This window comes from Cupressus sempervirens, chromosome 10 (assembly GCF_028749045.1).
Source record: "Cupressus sempervirens isolate cs-2001-9-10 chromosome 10, ASM2874904v1, whole genome shotgun sequence".
Lineage (NCBI taxonomy): Eukaryota > Viridiplantae > Streptophyta > Pinopsida > Cupressales > Cupressaceae > Cupressus > Cupressus sempervirens.
In genome coordinates, this window is record NC_143127.1 from 843,978,969 (window position 1) to 843,994,555 (window position 15,587).

The 15,587-nt window shown below is 35.3% G+C and overlaps 1 long non-coding RNA gene across 2 annotated transcripts; it reads right to left on the reverse strand.

Annotated features, from left to right (window-relative positions):
- Window positions 1–1,240: 1,240 nt before the first annotated feature.
- LOC149536622 (uncharacterized) lies at window positions 1,241–14,064 on the reverse strand. Of its 2 annotated transcripts, none has more exons than XR_016357005.1 (3): window positions 12,987–14,064; window positions 12,773–12,877; window positions 1,241–1,714 (listed from the first exon to the last, which is right to left on the reverse strand). It is a non-coding gene; the product is annotated as an uncharacterized LOC149536622 (long non-coding RNA). The 2 variants fall into 2 exon arrangements; XR_016357004.1 differs by having other exon boundaries at window positions 12,773–12,884.
- Window positions 14,065–15,587: the final 1,523 nt, after the last annotated feature.

Sequence of the window (15,587 nt, forward strand, 5' to 3'; positions counted from 1 at the left end):
GCTTTTCAATCCGATTTAGGTATTGTGAAGAGTACCCCAACAAAACATCGAAGATATCTGTGAGGGTTACATTAAGTAACCATTTGGAAAACAAATTGCTCAGGAAGGAAAGGCTGACAGCCATCATTGATTTGGAATGGGATCTATCAGAATATTTGAATTTCAAGAAGCCAAGCTGACTGCTACATCTGGTAGTATTTAGCACAACAAACACTTATACCTGTTAATAAAAATCTGACTTGGAGGACCGCATGGACCTTCCTCAGAAATTAACATTTCTACTAACTCTAAAACTCTCCACTATGGGAATGTAACAAAGCTAGAGCTTTGGTTCAGTCCAAGCAACTGGCACAAACCTCCATGTCTGAATGCACCTAAATATCCAATGGTTTCATCATTTCAGAAAATTACTGTGTACCATATTTGTGCACAGACACATTTGTTGTAGCTTAACTTCTGTTTATACAAGTCATGCAAAGAATCCTTTTTAACCCTTAATACTAAATGGTATCCTGCATTCCCTTATTTGCAATATTATTATATGGTTCTTTTAATTATTAAATACAAAAGACAGATGAAGTATAAGGATCGACATCAGCTAATGAAAATGGGTATTGGAGGATGTTAAATTTTGGAGATGATAGCATCCAGAAAAGTACTAAGATGACACTTGAGTCCAATAGAATTTACTATTTAAGAATCACTCAAAAACGTTTGGGGAATAGATTAAATCATAACACTATAGCCCTGGATGGTTAAACAATGTTCACTGGTGGTGAGGTCCAAGCAAGCTTTGCTAAAATTGTTACCCAGCCTTTTAGCCTTCTCACATGAGCTGGGAAAGGAATTACAAAACATTGGAATAAATTAAACATAAAATATATTCACTGGCAAAGAAAGTGATCAATATAACAGATAAGATCACATCAAACAAGTATCCTTAAGAACTCATGGTATACATGACAAGCTGGCACATGACGTGTTGGGATATAAGGCAGGCAAATCAATGATGACAAATTATGGATAAGTGACAATATACTTCCAAGTTTTAACCTCAGTATAAGAATAAGAAAAGCTCTTTGAGAAAATTACAGGATAGCAGTGGGAAGATAAAACCATTTCTGCATTTTGAGGTAGCAGTGACACAAAGAGAGCACATGGTCTACAAAGCCAAAATAAGAAATTAAAGATGTAATGCACATGAAGGAACAATGAAAACATCAAATTTGGAAGACAGGGAAAGCAGAACAAGAATGCTTAGCCACTTGTAAATCTCTCTTACACGTACTGAAATCTTTGTTTCCTCTTCTATGCATTAGACATCACCATTTCCTTAAAAACCTTAAATAATCATTCCATACTGATCAAATTTAAATGTTTGACTACAAATTGCCTAATGGAACTGGAAACGTTTCCCACTTTCATGCTTTGCGGGTTGCACTATCAAGTGTGACGTAATCTGTAGCACAGTTTTCTTTCCACACAGCCCATTGCAGGTTAGTTCACAAAAACATAGCCATGAGTACAGTAAAGTTGCCAAAAGAAAATGCAAACCCCAGATTGCAATGACAAAATAGAAGCCCTGTGACAATACAATGTACATGACCCGCAACTGACCAAACCCATGGCCTGATCCAAAGAATGGTCACCTTACCATCTGGTAGGCTTCTTCACGATTCCTTTGCCAAGTAGGTGATATGAGTGATCCATGAATCTGCACATGCAAATAGTGCCAATAGGAATAACTAAATTCATTCACTGAATTAGATTCCTAATGACTTGAATTCAAATTGCAGTTTTAAGCCCATATTAACAGAAGCAAAACTGCAAGGCGCCATCATAATCTGATAACCACTCCACAAGAACCTGACGTTTCTTAGAATATTCTGGCCTGTGACAAATGGTAGGCCAACATAGAATTTAATTTTTTTTAATTCAAAAATTGAAAACAATAACTATCCTTGTCCATCAAAACATGTGACATAACCATTTGAGCATTTGTCCATGAAAGGTTTGTCTTTTTTAGTCAGTCTCCTATGAGAGCGTCTCTTTTTTCTTTTCCCATATAGATTATTTTTTACAACAGTTCAATTCTTTTATTTATTTCCTAATGACATGTATCTGTACTTGTAGAAAGTTAAGAGATTTGCATCTCCTCTTGTTGTGATAGTTAAAATTCAATATTTCTTCATATGTATAAAAGATCACAATAAGTCCAGATTCCTTCAATTTAGAAAGAAGGTAGAGCGAGACCCTGCTAGAAATGGTCTCTCTATATGAACTGCACTGGCAAGTTAAAGATTTATGATTGTTTTATATTAGATACTATGATAATATTAGCAGTTGTGTGCTTTTTGGCGGGCAATGTTGAGCTGATAGGATAGGATTGTAATTATTAATAAAATGTTAGAAATGTAAAAGAAAAGGAAATTGAAGTCAAAAACACCTTTTCAATATAGATCCAAAACATACTGTTTGTCAACAGATTCAAGGAAGCTTCAATACATTTAGTAATGGCAGAAAGTTATTCAGTGCTTGTATTCCTTCCATTCTACTTTAATCAAGTGCAAATGCCAATAGTACAATGGTATCATCCTCCTTAAAAGTCTCATGCTCACTGCTTCTTTATAGCATAGTTCCTCTTACTCTTTCCAATACTGCCTATTCTATGTTTGACTACCCTGCCAAATTCAAGAACTGCAGTAAATTTTGCAAAATTGTTACTGATATGAGTTCCACAGATAATTTTATCCATATTGAACTGGTAGACAGATTTTTAACTAAAGTGCTATCCCACACCAAAACCATTAAATTTCTTAGTCAAGAAAGAATATTTCACATTGATAGATAATTCTTTCCTTGTTTCCTTAAATAAATGGTAGTAATGCAGATGAAGATGAGATCTCTCATGATGTTCCGCAAACTGTCTATTGCTATGGAGACTTCGGCATTTTGACAAGGATATACTGAAAGGAAGAGGAGATTCTTAAAAAAATTGAGACAGTTCAATACAAATGAGTCCTTTCTCTCTTACTGTTATTTCAACTTTCATTGTGATTCAGGGCCTAGGTGTAAAGTCCAATAGACAACCTTTTTAATAGATACAATTTGGTTTCAGAGAAAAGATAGAAAATAGAGAACAAACGATTACAACTGTAACAAGAAGATTATATTATGTTCAGCTCTAGACATGATCTGTGAGAAAAGACATTCAATCTATCTCTCTATGCTTCTTCCTTATTATGTCTACATATCTAGCCTTACAAAGAATGGGAACACACGTGTATACAAGAGAGAGGAATAGAACATGTAGAACAAAATGAGTTATATTTCCATTGCCACCATCAAAAACAATCAACTGTTGGGAATAGGCTGACATATGCAGTAACACTAGAATACTGCAAAAGGATGATTTTGATCCTAAGTGCAATACTTGTTTAAATTGCACACTCAGAAGATGCACCACCATTCTATTAACTGCATCAATTTGTTTTTCAGTTTGGGGACAGATTGAGGTAGACATGTTCAACTCTGTGTGTCTGTGTATGTCTTTATTTATGAGGTGCATAGCAGATTTTCTTCTTAAGGTCTGGACTATCTGAATTGATTAATCTTACAAAGAAGATATTGCAGAAATAGTCTTCATAGGCTTGAAAGAAGAAGGGGTACTTGACATATCACTATGAATTACTATTTTCAATCATTGAGAGTCCCATTGCTTATGGTATCATCATATTCAACATTAATTTGTTTTGACATTATGACATTGGGTATTGGGTGGAAGCAAAAGTGATTTTAGTTGTACAGGTGCAGACGAGAGTAAGTAGGGAAGCATTGGGAAGAATAATATTGGGAGCTTTAATCGATGCAACAAATATGTTCCTCTCAATTTTTAGCTTGCATGAAGATTTGAAAAAATTAATATAATCATTTCAACAGAGGAAGGAAATCTATTGGTTTAGCTTATTTAAATAAAAATTCATTGAAATCGTGATAAGTGACTTACCTCAAGGTTCTGTACAAATTGTAGCATGTTTTTTAATGATGAGAGAAGAAATGGGCAGTGATTGCTGGATCACGTTTTTTTTTTAAATGAATGAGACGAGCCAAAACCAATCTCACTACAGCTGCTGCTAGAAGATATTCACAGTAAGTAAAATCTGATTTAAAAAACAAAACAATGGCAAACAACATTACCATAGAAGACGTTTTTAAAATGACGCAAACCAAAATAAATCATAACTGTATATACTAGCTTTGAAAACTCTCTACAAAAATGTCCTAGGTTTGCAAGGAAGTTGGCGAGCTGGCCTATGTTTTTAAGGCCCCGGGTAGTTTGTCCTCTTGGGGGTGGGCAGAGGACGGGCTATAACTCATTGCTGCGGTGAAAAAATGGACATAGCCAGCTGGCCTACAAAGACATGTCATTCATCAGGATAAACCAAGCAGGCAGGGAGGATGACAAGAACCTGACCAAAATTGAGCTTTCCAGGAGCAAGCACACACATTAAGCGCCCATCAGCTTAATTGTTATTTTTTGGCATACATCTCACCAACAGATTGTGATTCATTGGATTATATATGGATAAGGTCCAATGCATAACAATCTGTTGCCGATATATGTAGAGAAAAAAAAAATTACATCAATACATTAAAACCCAGTGGAACATTGTCCAGTGACAAGGTGAAGTGACTATTGAACATGCTCCATGTATTAAAAACTCATGAGTAGGCTCCAAAGTCACCAACAGAGTTGTATTGAAGCCCGTGTAATACAGGGACGGATCCCCTGCATTTTCAGACCGCGTAGGGAACAATTCAGGGATTGAAAATTTCCCCCTTACATACCCAATTTGCAAGATATTTAGCGAAAATCTCAAAGACACCTTTTTCACCAACAAACTGGCAGAGGACATATACAGCTCATTCAAAAATTAAACACAAAATTGCAAAGGAAAGGGGGCTGGGGAGACCCACAAGGACCCCCCTCACAGCTCTGTACACGAACCCTAAGCCTAAACCGCATGCGCAACTAAAAGGTAGAAAACAAGCTCATTTTTCCATTTTCAATCTCTTCTTGTATACCTTAGGATGACAATATGAAGTGATTATGACTAGTTTTGCTCCTTCCTAAAGCTCAGTTATATGTTGGCAACCCTTACCTGGTGGTATCATCTAAAACGAATGTCTTTTAATACCTTACTATGTTTGTCTGAAATTGATTGAATTTCCACATTGTAGGATCTCTTGTACTTTGATGGATGTGTATCTATAATTAAATATTTAGCTGGCTATGCTATTTGGTCTTTATGAAACACTCGCCCAATCCTCTTGGCTGAAACTATCACAGATCCCTTATTAGATAATTTGTTAACACTAGATGACACTAAGACGGGCGTGCAGGGGGTGGGGGTGAATCAGTGTAGTCACAGATCTATAAACTTTTCCAATACCTTCCACAATAACCAACATGCAATGGAAACAAGAACATAGATGCAAAGGAAATCAAACATCCACACATGCAACAAGATAACACCAACATTTTTCATGTGGAAATGCTCAATCAGCGCAAAAAAACACAGTGGAAACTACTACCCACAAATCTCACTACTGCAGTAATAAGTTTACCCATTTAGGAGCAATTACATCCACCCAGTTAAGGGTATACCAGGTTAAGAATAACTTATCCCTATTACAAGTTGTTACAAAGATCTATTAGGATCTAGACAGTTAAGGGATTTCAAACTCCTTCTGAGAGTTGCCTTGTTAGAAGATTTGTGCTTCAGACCTATTAGGATCCTGCTCACCCTGTTAGGAGTGGCTCGGTTAAGGGATTTTGCTTGTCAATCTGTTAGAATCAACAAGTAAATAGTGATCTCATATTTGCACTCAATGCACGACAGATCCAATATATCTCTGGTCGATGCTTTGCTCTGAACTTCTCTAAACACACTTCTGCTCTTCTGTACTATCAATGCAATATCAATAATCGCACCAATCTTTCAAGCCCTATTTATACTACTCTTAGGTCGGTGGAAAAACTCTAAACATATTACCATTTAGTCAGCTCCACATGCAATTCAAATTTCACAAGTGAGCGCCATTACATAAAAAGTAGTACCACAATGCCAGCCCAAAATAACTGAAAAATCAAACATTTTGACTTTTGACTTAAACATTACTGTATTACCAGACCTAAGCAAAACCTCTTTGGCGGTTGCTTTGTTTTTTACAATGTGAACAGTTGATCTCATCAAATCTTCATCTCTAGTGAACTCCAGTAGATGAAAATATGGAATTAGGTAGATATACCACTGATGAATCTTCCCTATGAACCACACACGCTGAAACATAAATCACACTACCGCACATCGAAAATACTGCATCTGACTGTCTATTTGCCAGTACAATACATACTTCATAATTCTAACCAGAGTTCAAAATCTCATTCTCTGCCACTTATCAGTGAGGCAAAAAAAGCTTTCTAGGCAAATATTGGAGATAAATTGGTAACTTCTTGGGAAATAATTGGGAATTTTAAAAATGACTTAAATTTAATTTAAAATGTATTTTTCTTGCAAAATTCAATAAGGAGATGCATCTAATGAGTCAATAAATAAGGAAACAAATCAAACAAACTGATCTAGATATTATATAAATGCAATATGTAACAAAATCTCATCCTCATGTGGAACGTCGATGAATGTCAGCCATAGTCAGAGACTCTAAACTCTAAAGCAAACTAAAAATAGCAAATTGTCATTGTAAAAAGATAAACAAATACAAATGTCAAGTACAATATAAAATTAGTCTACATCTCCGAAGCTCTTCCCCTTCCTAGTAGCTCTAGTAAAAACTATGGGAGTGGGAGGTCTAGCCCTAGCAGTCCAGTGTGGCTATGGTTGTGTGTCTCGATATCCATCCTAGATGTAGCTAACACTAGCGCTAGCAATGCTTCCTCATCATCTATATCCTCACTCTTAGTTTCCTAAGTGTCCTCAGTCTCACTGCCCTCCTAAATCTCATCCAATCTCGGTGCAAAACCACCCTCTTTCGAATCAGTACTTTCTTGAAAAATCTCTTTGATTCCACTTCAAATACACGTGCAATCAATCTACAAGGCTTCCAATGACTATTTCTCTCCAACAAACCCTTCTCTCCTCCAAAGGCTGCAAATTTTAAAATGGGCCACTACATGGTATCTCCTTGGGCTGCCCATGAGAGTTTTTCAACTTCTCGGGAGAAGTATGCCAATTCTCAGCAATATATCACCAACTTCTCGGCAACAAGTTTCAAACTACTCGGCTGAGATTTTGGCACAAAAACCTTGTATTTTCTCATCACTCCAAATTTCTCATGAGAAACTGATATATCAGCCACTTATCAGCACTGTTTTGAACTATGATTCTAACTATTTGATCCTTCTATTGCCAGTATGACCGATTCATCACCTGTAGAGCATCTTGTTGCCAACCTAAGTCATAGGATTCACCGAATTTCATCCATGAAGTTTGAATTTCAGCGAATTTTTACCCTTTCTGAAGTACATCCGAATTTTATGATATTTAATATAATATTGTTATTTATAATAATATTATTTTATTTTGATATAATATTGAGTTATTTAGTATAACTATTTAGCAATGTCAAACTATTTGGACAATTTTGTGGATATATTACTTATATTTATAAATAAATAAATTTATATAAGTTCAATTTAATGTCAATTTTTACCCTTGCCGAATTTCATCCAAATTTTATGATCAACGAACTTGAATTCGAATCCGAACCTTGTGACTTAGTTGCCGACAATGACAACACTATGATGATGATCCATCCATTCTAACATCAACAATCTCCTCAATTGCATTCATTATGCCAGCATAATCCATGTAGAACTATCTCCTTCCCATTGTGTTGAAATGAGAATTCCATGGCTCGATAAGTTTGTTCATACTTATCAATGAGGATAGCCATTTAACTCCTAAACCCACTTCTATATGCATGCTGATTATATAGACACCATCCTTCATTTTATAAATTTATATTCTCCTATCATCAACTCCATTTGCAAATTTTTCTTAGTATGAGGAAGAACTATCCCCCTAGCGATTTTGACATAAAAACCCTTAAAAATTATTTGTTTTAATCCCAATCTATTCATTAGTTCTTCATCAATCTAGTTATAAGTAACTACACTATCAATAAGAATTGCTACCTTTTGTCCTTCAATAGTCCTCTAACACGAAAAGGAATTTTATCATGGTGCTCCTAGGAGTGCAACAAGTGTACCACATGAACACTCTTCTCCTTAGTGTTCATGCTCCATCCTCCCTACCCCTTTTTCAGGTTCAGCCTCTTCTCTTTCCATATCTTCATCAAAGGCTAACTCTATGTAACGTATTTTCCCTTTACTCAAACACCTATGCCCAGCTTCCTCAATAATGCCACTTTCTTATCACGTTCTATTTTTGTAGATTCACCCATCTGTAAGATATGTTGAGACGCTTAATACAATGAAGTAAAAGGATGGCACAGTACAAAACAACACAAAGTTGAGAATGATTTTGTTACATGAACTGCATGCCCTACTTCTGCCCTTTGACTTCAAATTCTGCAATTATTAAGCTCTCCAATTTAGCTAAGCAGATTTTGAGTCCCAGACTAATTACAGAACTGACATGTTTACTAGTCTGACCCCTACTTTCATTGGCTGTGCCAGTCAAACCAATAGATTGAAGTAATCCTGAATTTATTTATTTGACATTTACCATACTTTTGAGAAGCACTACTTCCTTTTTGTAGCTAAACATCCTATGTTAACAATAATGTGCATTTTCCTCCTGTTGCTGATATTATTCTTCAATGTCATGTGCCAAACTTTATTTTCATTTTTGGTGATTGACAACATAATTGTTGAGCTGTGGGTTGCCTTAATGCGATGTTTTGGATTTCAAGTGGAGGCACTCTCTTCATGAATTCACAACTTTATTATGACACCACAATGCCTTGGACAGCTAACTTCAATTCAGCAGTGTAGTTTTATTGTATCTCTGCACCACAACCAGAAATGTTAATTTTCGAGTCTAGGCTTCCAAATTCTTTTAGCTCACTTTCACAGTGAAGGAGAATTTGAGAATTTAAGAAAACAAAAACATGTGTACTATTTTTTTAAATCCAAAGTTGCTTGGATATGGATACAGATACAAATATGGGTATGGTATGGTATCGGATACAGATATGGCCATTTCTTAAGGCCCCCACCATGGATATTGTTTGCCAAAATTGCCTTCTCGCTAAGGATTAATTTCAAATATTTGAACACACCCAACGGTCACAAGATTCAATTCTATATTTTAAAATCCTGGAGCCACGACAAGATGGTATGGTCCTGATCTTACGATAGCTCATGTATCCAAAGATCATCAAGCAAATCAAACAATGATAAGATGCTACGAGGCTCTTGTTGGTTGAGTGGTCGGGTTGTCCTAACATTGCAGATGGTCTACAGATCGTAAGCCAAAGCAAGGTCTTGCCCAATGTTATGATAGTAGGCAACTGCAAGATCATAAGTGCCGTGAGGATATGTTCCGACACCGTGAGAGTCAACGATCGTAGGATCGCGGAGTTGACTTCCTAGGTTGTAGATGCTACGAAAGAGAAGGTTGATCATATGATCGTGAAGCTATAAGGTCATAAGCACACGTGAGGACACCTCCTGAGGTCACAACAAAGGATAGTCAAACCACGATCGTAGGATCGCAAGGGTTGTTCCCACCACTGTCAATATCACGATGGACTGCGATCGTAAGATCATTAAGGTTAAATTGACTACGTTGTGGCATCACAAGGAAAGGATAATGGTATCGCGACCTTATGCCAAGGGTATTAAGGGCCGCCTTTCTATCGTGAGATCGTATGATCTTGTTGCTATCGAAGGATCGTAAAGAGAATGAAGGGTGGGCTCGATGCTACGAAGTATTGGTGATCGTAAGATTGAAGAAGTCAAGGTTATGAACAAAAGGGGATATAAAGGGTTTTGACCACAGTTGATGCTCGTAGGATGGTGAGTTCAGTGTTGACCAAAACATATAAAGAGTTTCACTCGTGAAGTTCGATAAAGAGGAACTCCCAACCAATCAGGTAGCAGGAAAGGTACAGAGCGACAGTTGAATACGGTTGACCTTTGCTTTCCACTTGATTTGGCAAGTTGATAACAAGGGAAATAGCTCTTTGATGATAGATTCGATCTTTCAGATCTCTTGCAACCACTTTCGTCGTTCCCCAGGCCTGATAAATGCAACAGAACACTCCATCGCCACTGGTTGATCCATCTACTCAGTCAGATGGTTAATGGCCGCCATTCTTATCCTCTTAGAGATTGTTTGATGGACAAGTGATTTTCTCGTGTCTGGATTTGCACTGTGATCAGAGCTTTTCCAATTGCAGTAATTATTCTCTGTAAAGTTGATTGTAGTGGTTGAATTCTATCTTAGGGTGGAAGCTATCTAAGTTATGCTTACACTATAAAAGCAGATGTTGTACTCTTTCTTAGGGTCGGATCTTCTCTGTTTTTTTGGTATTGCCTTGGCATACTACTGTAAATTCCCTCTTTGTCTCTGAATTATATGACATCTTGTCTTATCTTCTTCAACCATCGATGTACTATGCAAGCTTTGTCTACCTCTTTCGATGTACTATGGATATCTATAATCTACATTTTTGTATCTCTGTTTCCCCGTGAATGATAAGAAGTGAATCATTTTTTTCCTTATGTCACTCATGTGGTTGTCTAATCTCTATGTAGTTAATAGATTAAAGCAAGTCTGAATTCGTATATCTTTGGACTGTCATGATAATGGTACTGTGCATATATGGGCATCGATTGGTCTGAACACCCTATTTTGGTGCATCACCTCTTTAGAATAGATTAGGTAGTTACTTTCATGTTTTCCTTCTCCCCTTTCTCTTCAAGAATAGTTTAAGTGCATCCTAATGGTAAAAGAAGCTAGCCTTCTCCGAAGACTCAACCTCATTGTTCAAGCCCCACAACTTGGAGGTTGTTTCCATGTTTCACAAGGTTGTCCTTAGGTAAAAACTTTGGACAAGGGTGCGAGCTTTTGTGACAACATATACCATTGGACAAGACATTCATTAAAAACAAATACACATATTTAACACAACTTCCTAAGTTATTACAGGAAATTTTCATTACTTCAAAAAAATAGACATATGATTGCTACATACATAACTATAAGTTGACTTAAGTATTTACAATATTCAAAAAATGGTAAAGTTGCTTTGGAAGATAAACCAGAAAAATGGATAGTTGAAATAGAAAATACATTTCATTTGTCTTTCTCATTTGGTGTAGATTTTTGCTTATACCAACTAAAAAAAGTTGCATGGTTAAAGTTCTTTTTGAAAGTAAGGAAGAGTTATGTCAAATTGTTTTGAGCTCTCATGGGTAGGGCAACCAATGTGTATCCATCCCATATCATATCCATATCCTTTATGGATACGGAAACATATACATGTACCCGAGAAGGAGCAGAGGATTTTTCATTCCACCTAATCTGTTTAAATCATCAAAGTGCATTATGTCTTGCACGTTTACTCCACATAAAAGTGTAAACATTTTATGTTAAAATTATCCCTGTATAAGCTCAAGTGTTAGTTACACATGTTAAGGTAATTCCAATTGTGCTTGAGATGGCTAAAGAATCAACATTTTAGAATGCTTCCCCTCTCAACTCTTTTTGATGATGTTCTTACTATCACATCACCTGCGATACTCCAAACTCTAGCTGGAATTCTGGAATTGCAGTTTTCATAGCTCTAAAGGATGCAAAATAAAAATACCATTGATTATACACACACTGTTAACATAAAATCAGATTTTAGTGTTTCCGTTAACTTATAAGTTCGTAACCGTTCATCCAGCTTTTCAGTTCATCCAATTTTTCATCACTATTTTAAAGATTTGATTAAACTCTACCTCTCTCTCAGGTGATCATCAGAAGTTCGGTTTATTGAACCATTTACTCTTTTTACTCTGTTTTGTAACATTATTTTTTATTCTATTGATTATTTTTGTTCTAACAAGCACACGATCCTCTCTTTTTGGTCATTGTTAAAACTTCTTAAATACTGTTTTTAGTTTTTACCCCTCTTCCTGTTGTTATAGTTGTATGGTTTATTGCCCTTGTCTGGAACTTGCACCTGTATATTTAATTGTTCCTTCTTTTGCTGTAGAATGCGGCATTCTTGTAGTGGAAAATAAAGTTTAAAATACTAACTACTGGGAGAGGTATTTGGAAACATTTTCACACATTGTAATGGAAGCGAGAAAAGTAAAGAAGAGGGTATTTTTAGCTGTTATACTGAATCATCAAAATACACTTCCATACATTTCAAAACAGTAGTAAATGCATGTGTTGAGTGATTCAGGCTTTTAATTTTAAAACTAAATAGAATCCTAAATCCTAGCAAAAGAGTTTAATTCATGCTGACAATATCTTTTTAGTTCTCCTTTGTTAAACTAAAATACAAGTGCAGATCTACATAAATGATGGTTTGATATTTTTGTCAGCCTTGATTAAACCTAAACTATAAATGATTTAAAACCATCTTAATAACTGTGATTAGAGGGGGGAAAATAGCAAAAGGCAGATACTTTGTTTTTGCCATATGTTAGCTATAAATTATAATGAATGTTTCTCGGATTCTGGCTTAAGATATGAAGGAACTTTCAAGATCTTCAAAATCATACCTGAATTCTCGAGTGATATGGTGTAATGGTCTTCTTGCGTGGGCACTTTTTTCAAAGGTTGTCTTCCACTGATTGATTGATTGCAAACTGGAAGATTCTTTATGCCTGTGAACTAAATAAACAAGTCAACTTTCCCACCACAGAAAAAGGGTCATGCCATCCGAAGCGAGATATGATTACAGTGTAAAATAAAATTTGAGAAGAAATTACTTGCCATGCAATGCATATACAACTTTTAGTAGAAAGTGGGGATTTTCGACCATTGGAGACTGTTGGGTTGTAGGAAGATTCCTCTCCTTCCCACCAATTTGCATTTGTTTCATCTGCATTTGTCATTTGCTGTGGTTCTATAGTTATTCTTCCCCTAAAGTTTTGATCTTTTCCTTGAACAACAATAGAAATAGAGGATAATACGGATGTTCAGGCAAGTAGGTGTGAAGAGGGTTTGCAAAATATGATTCAGGAACACCTCCAGGAGCATCTCTTGTGCGCCCACCTGCTTTTGATCTTTAACTGCATGTCCTTTTGCGTTTTTCACGATATTCATGCCTGGTTTGCTTATTGGAGCCAGTGATGATGTAAAAAAACAGAGGCGTGAAATCACATTTCAGACCTTAAACGTTGCAGGTTACATAGAGGATTGCAAGGTCTGATCTGCAGTCTAATGTTTAAGTTGCGGTAAGGGTAAGGCCTTTGTTGGCATGCGTAGGAGATGGGCAAGCATAATCCATTGGGCAGAATAAGAAATTAGGATTATGTTTTCTATTTGTCATTTCGTGTGTCATTAGAATAGGGAATAGGAATTACAAATAGTTGGGAGACCGGTGCACTTGAGATTGGAGATAGTTGTCGACATTCCCGGTGTTGCCCCGTAGGACCCACATCCCGGCACAGTTTGAATACTTTGAATACGCAGGCTAGCAACCTAGCACAACTATGGAGGGCAAACCAATTCGCTTTATATAGTAGGGGGTCGTTTGTCTATGAATAGTAAGGGGCGCTGTTCCACAATTCTTCCAGTTCAACCATAGATAGTAGGGCGAAAGCCGACATCACTACTAATAGCAAAGGCACCAGTCACAAGATAAAAGAGGGAAGGGGATGGGTGTAGATAGCCCTACTCCGCATGTTAGGGGCACCTGAGCTGGAAAAGATTCCTAGGCTTGGGATAGGCACCCACCTAAACTCATTGAACGAAGGGCCCCAATTATAGGAAAGGGGGAGCAGAGGGTCAGCAACGGCTACCCAGCCAGTTATTTCGACTAGCTGGGTATGTCGTCCATCTTCCTTCCATCTCTCTTCCTTTCGTCTCTCCGTGCGTTGGGTCATGATAATACCTTTGGTACAACACTATTGAACTGACATCGCTGCAAATAATACACCGTCCAATCATAAGGTATGTCCGAATGTTATTAGGATCAATGTTTAAATATAAAGCCACGGCTGTTATCAATGTTTTAAATATAACAATTATTCTTTAAAATAAAAAGAATGAATGTAAGAGCCAACCAAATTTACATTTCATAATTATAAAAATATTTCATAAAAAATTAAATAAATTTAAAAACTTTATATATATATATATATATATATATATATATATATATATATATATATATATATGTTTATTTTAATTTATGTGTATTTTTTAAATTTATTTATTTATTTTATGAGTAAGAGACAATTTGTTAATTTTTTATAGGTTCTTGCATCATAAATGTTAAATTATTATTACTGAGATAAAAATAGTATTATGATAATTAAAAATTATTACAAAAAAATTAACAATACATAAATATCACATATAAAAAATATATAAACATCACATATTATTAATCTATTGAACATAATCATAGGATATAAAGGTCCCAGCCTTTGTCCCTATCAAGACATCCACAACCTCTATTCCTTTTGACACCCCCACAATTCAAATAGCCATAAGATTAGCCTTGTCATTGTGTCTCTCATAATTAGATCTATAGTAATTTATAAAATAGAAAGAGGAACATTGTGAAAGCATCTATTTGTACATTACAATTGATACAATGAAAAAAAAAAATATTACACAAATATTATAAATTTAATTTAATATAACACATTTCTTTCTTATTTATTAACAAGTCTAACATAACACTTATACATAATACTTATCCAAACTAAAAATAAAAATAAAAATTACATATTTTAAATTCTTTAACCAAATAACAAATTTATATTTGTATAAAATCAACAATATATTTAAATTGTAAAATATATAGGAACACTTATTCTTTATATATTGAAATCCATTTTAAATTTAATAATATTTCATCATGCTAACAAAAAAATATGTTGAAATCCATTTTAAATTTAATAATATTTCATTATAATAAAAAGAATTATATTGAAATATATTTTGAATTTAATAATTATACTATACAATCCTTTAAATAAGTTTCATTATATATTTTATTATATTCAAATCTATTTTAAATTTAATTATTTTCCTTTATTATGAGATCGGCGAGATCGCTTATCAATTTTCACAATACTGAGATCGTCGTTTTGACTATGGGTTTAAAATGTAGAGCATAGGTACACTTGTACTCGGCATAAGATGAACAAATACATATGGAGACTGTCAGAAGTACGTACCATTTTTTGCAAACAGAGAAATAATGGAGATAACGGCACTGGCTAAGAGTCGGAGCAAATATTCCGCTATTTAGCCAGTGCCTTTTGACTGTGGGTTTAAAATGCAGAGCATAGGTACACTTGTACTCGACATAAGATGAATAAATACATATGGAGACTATCAGAAGTACGTACTTTTTTT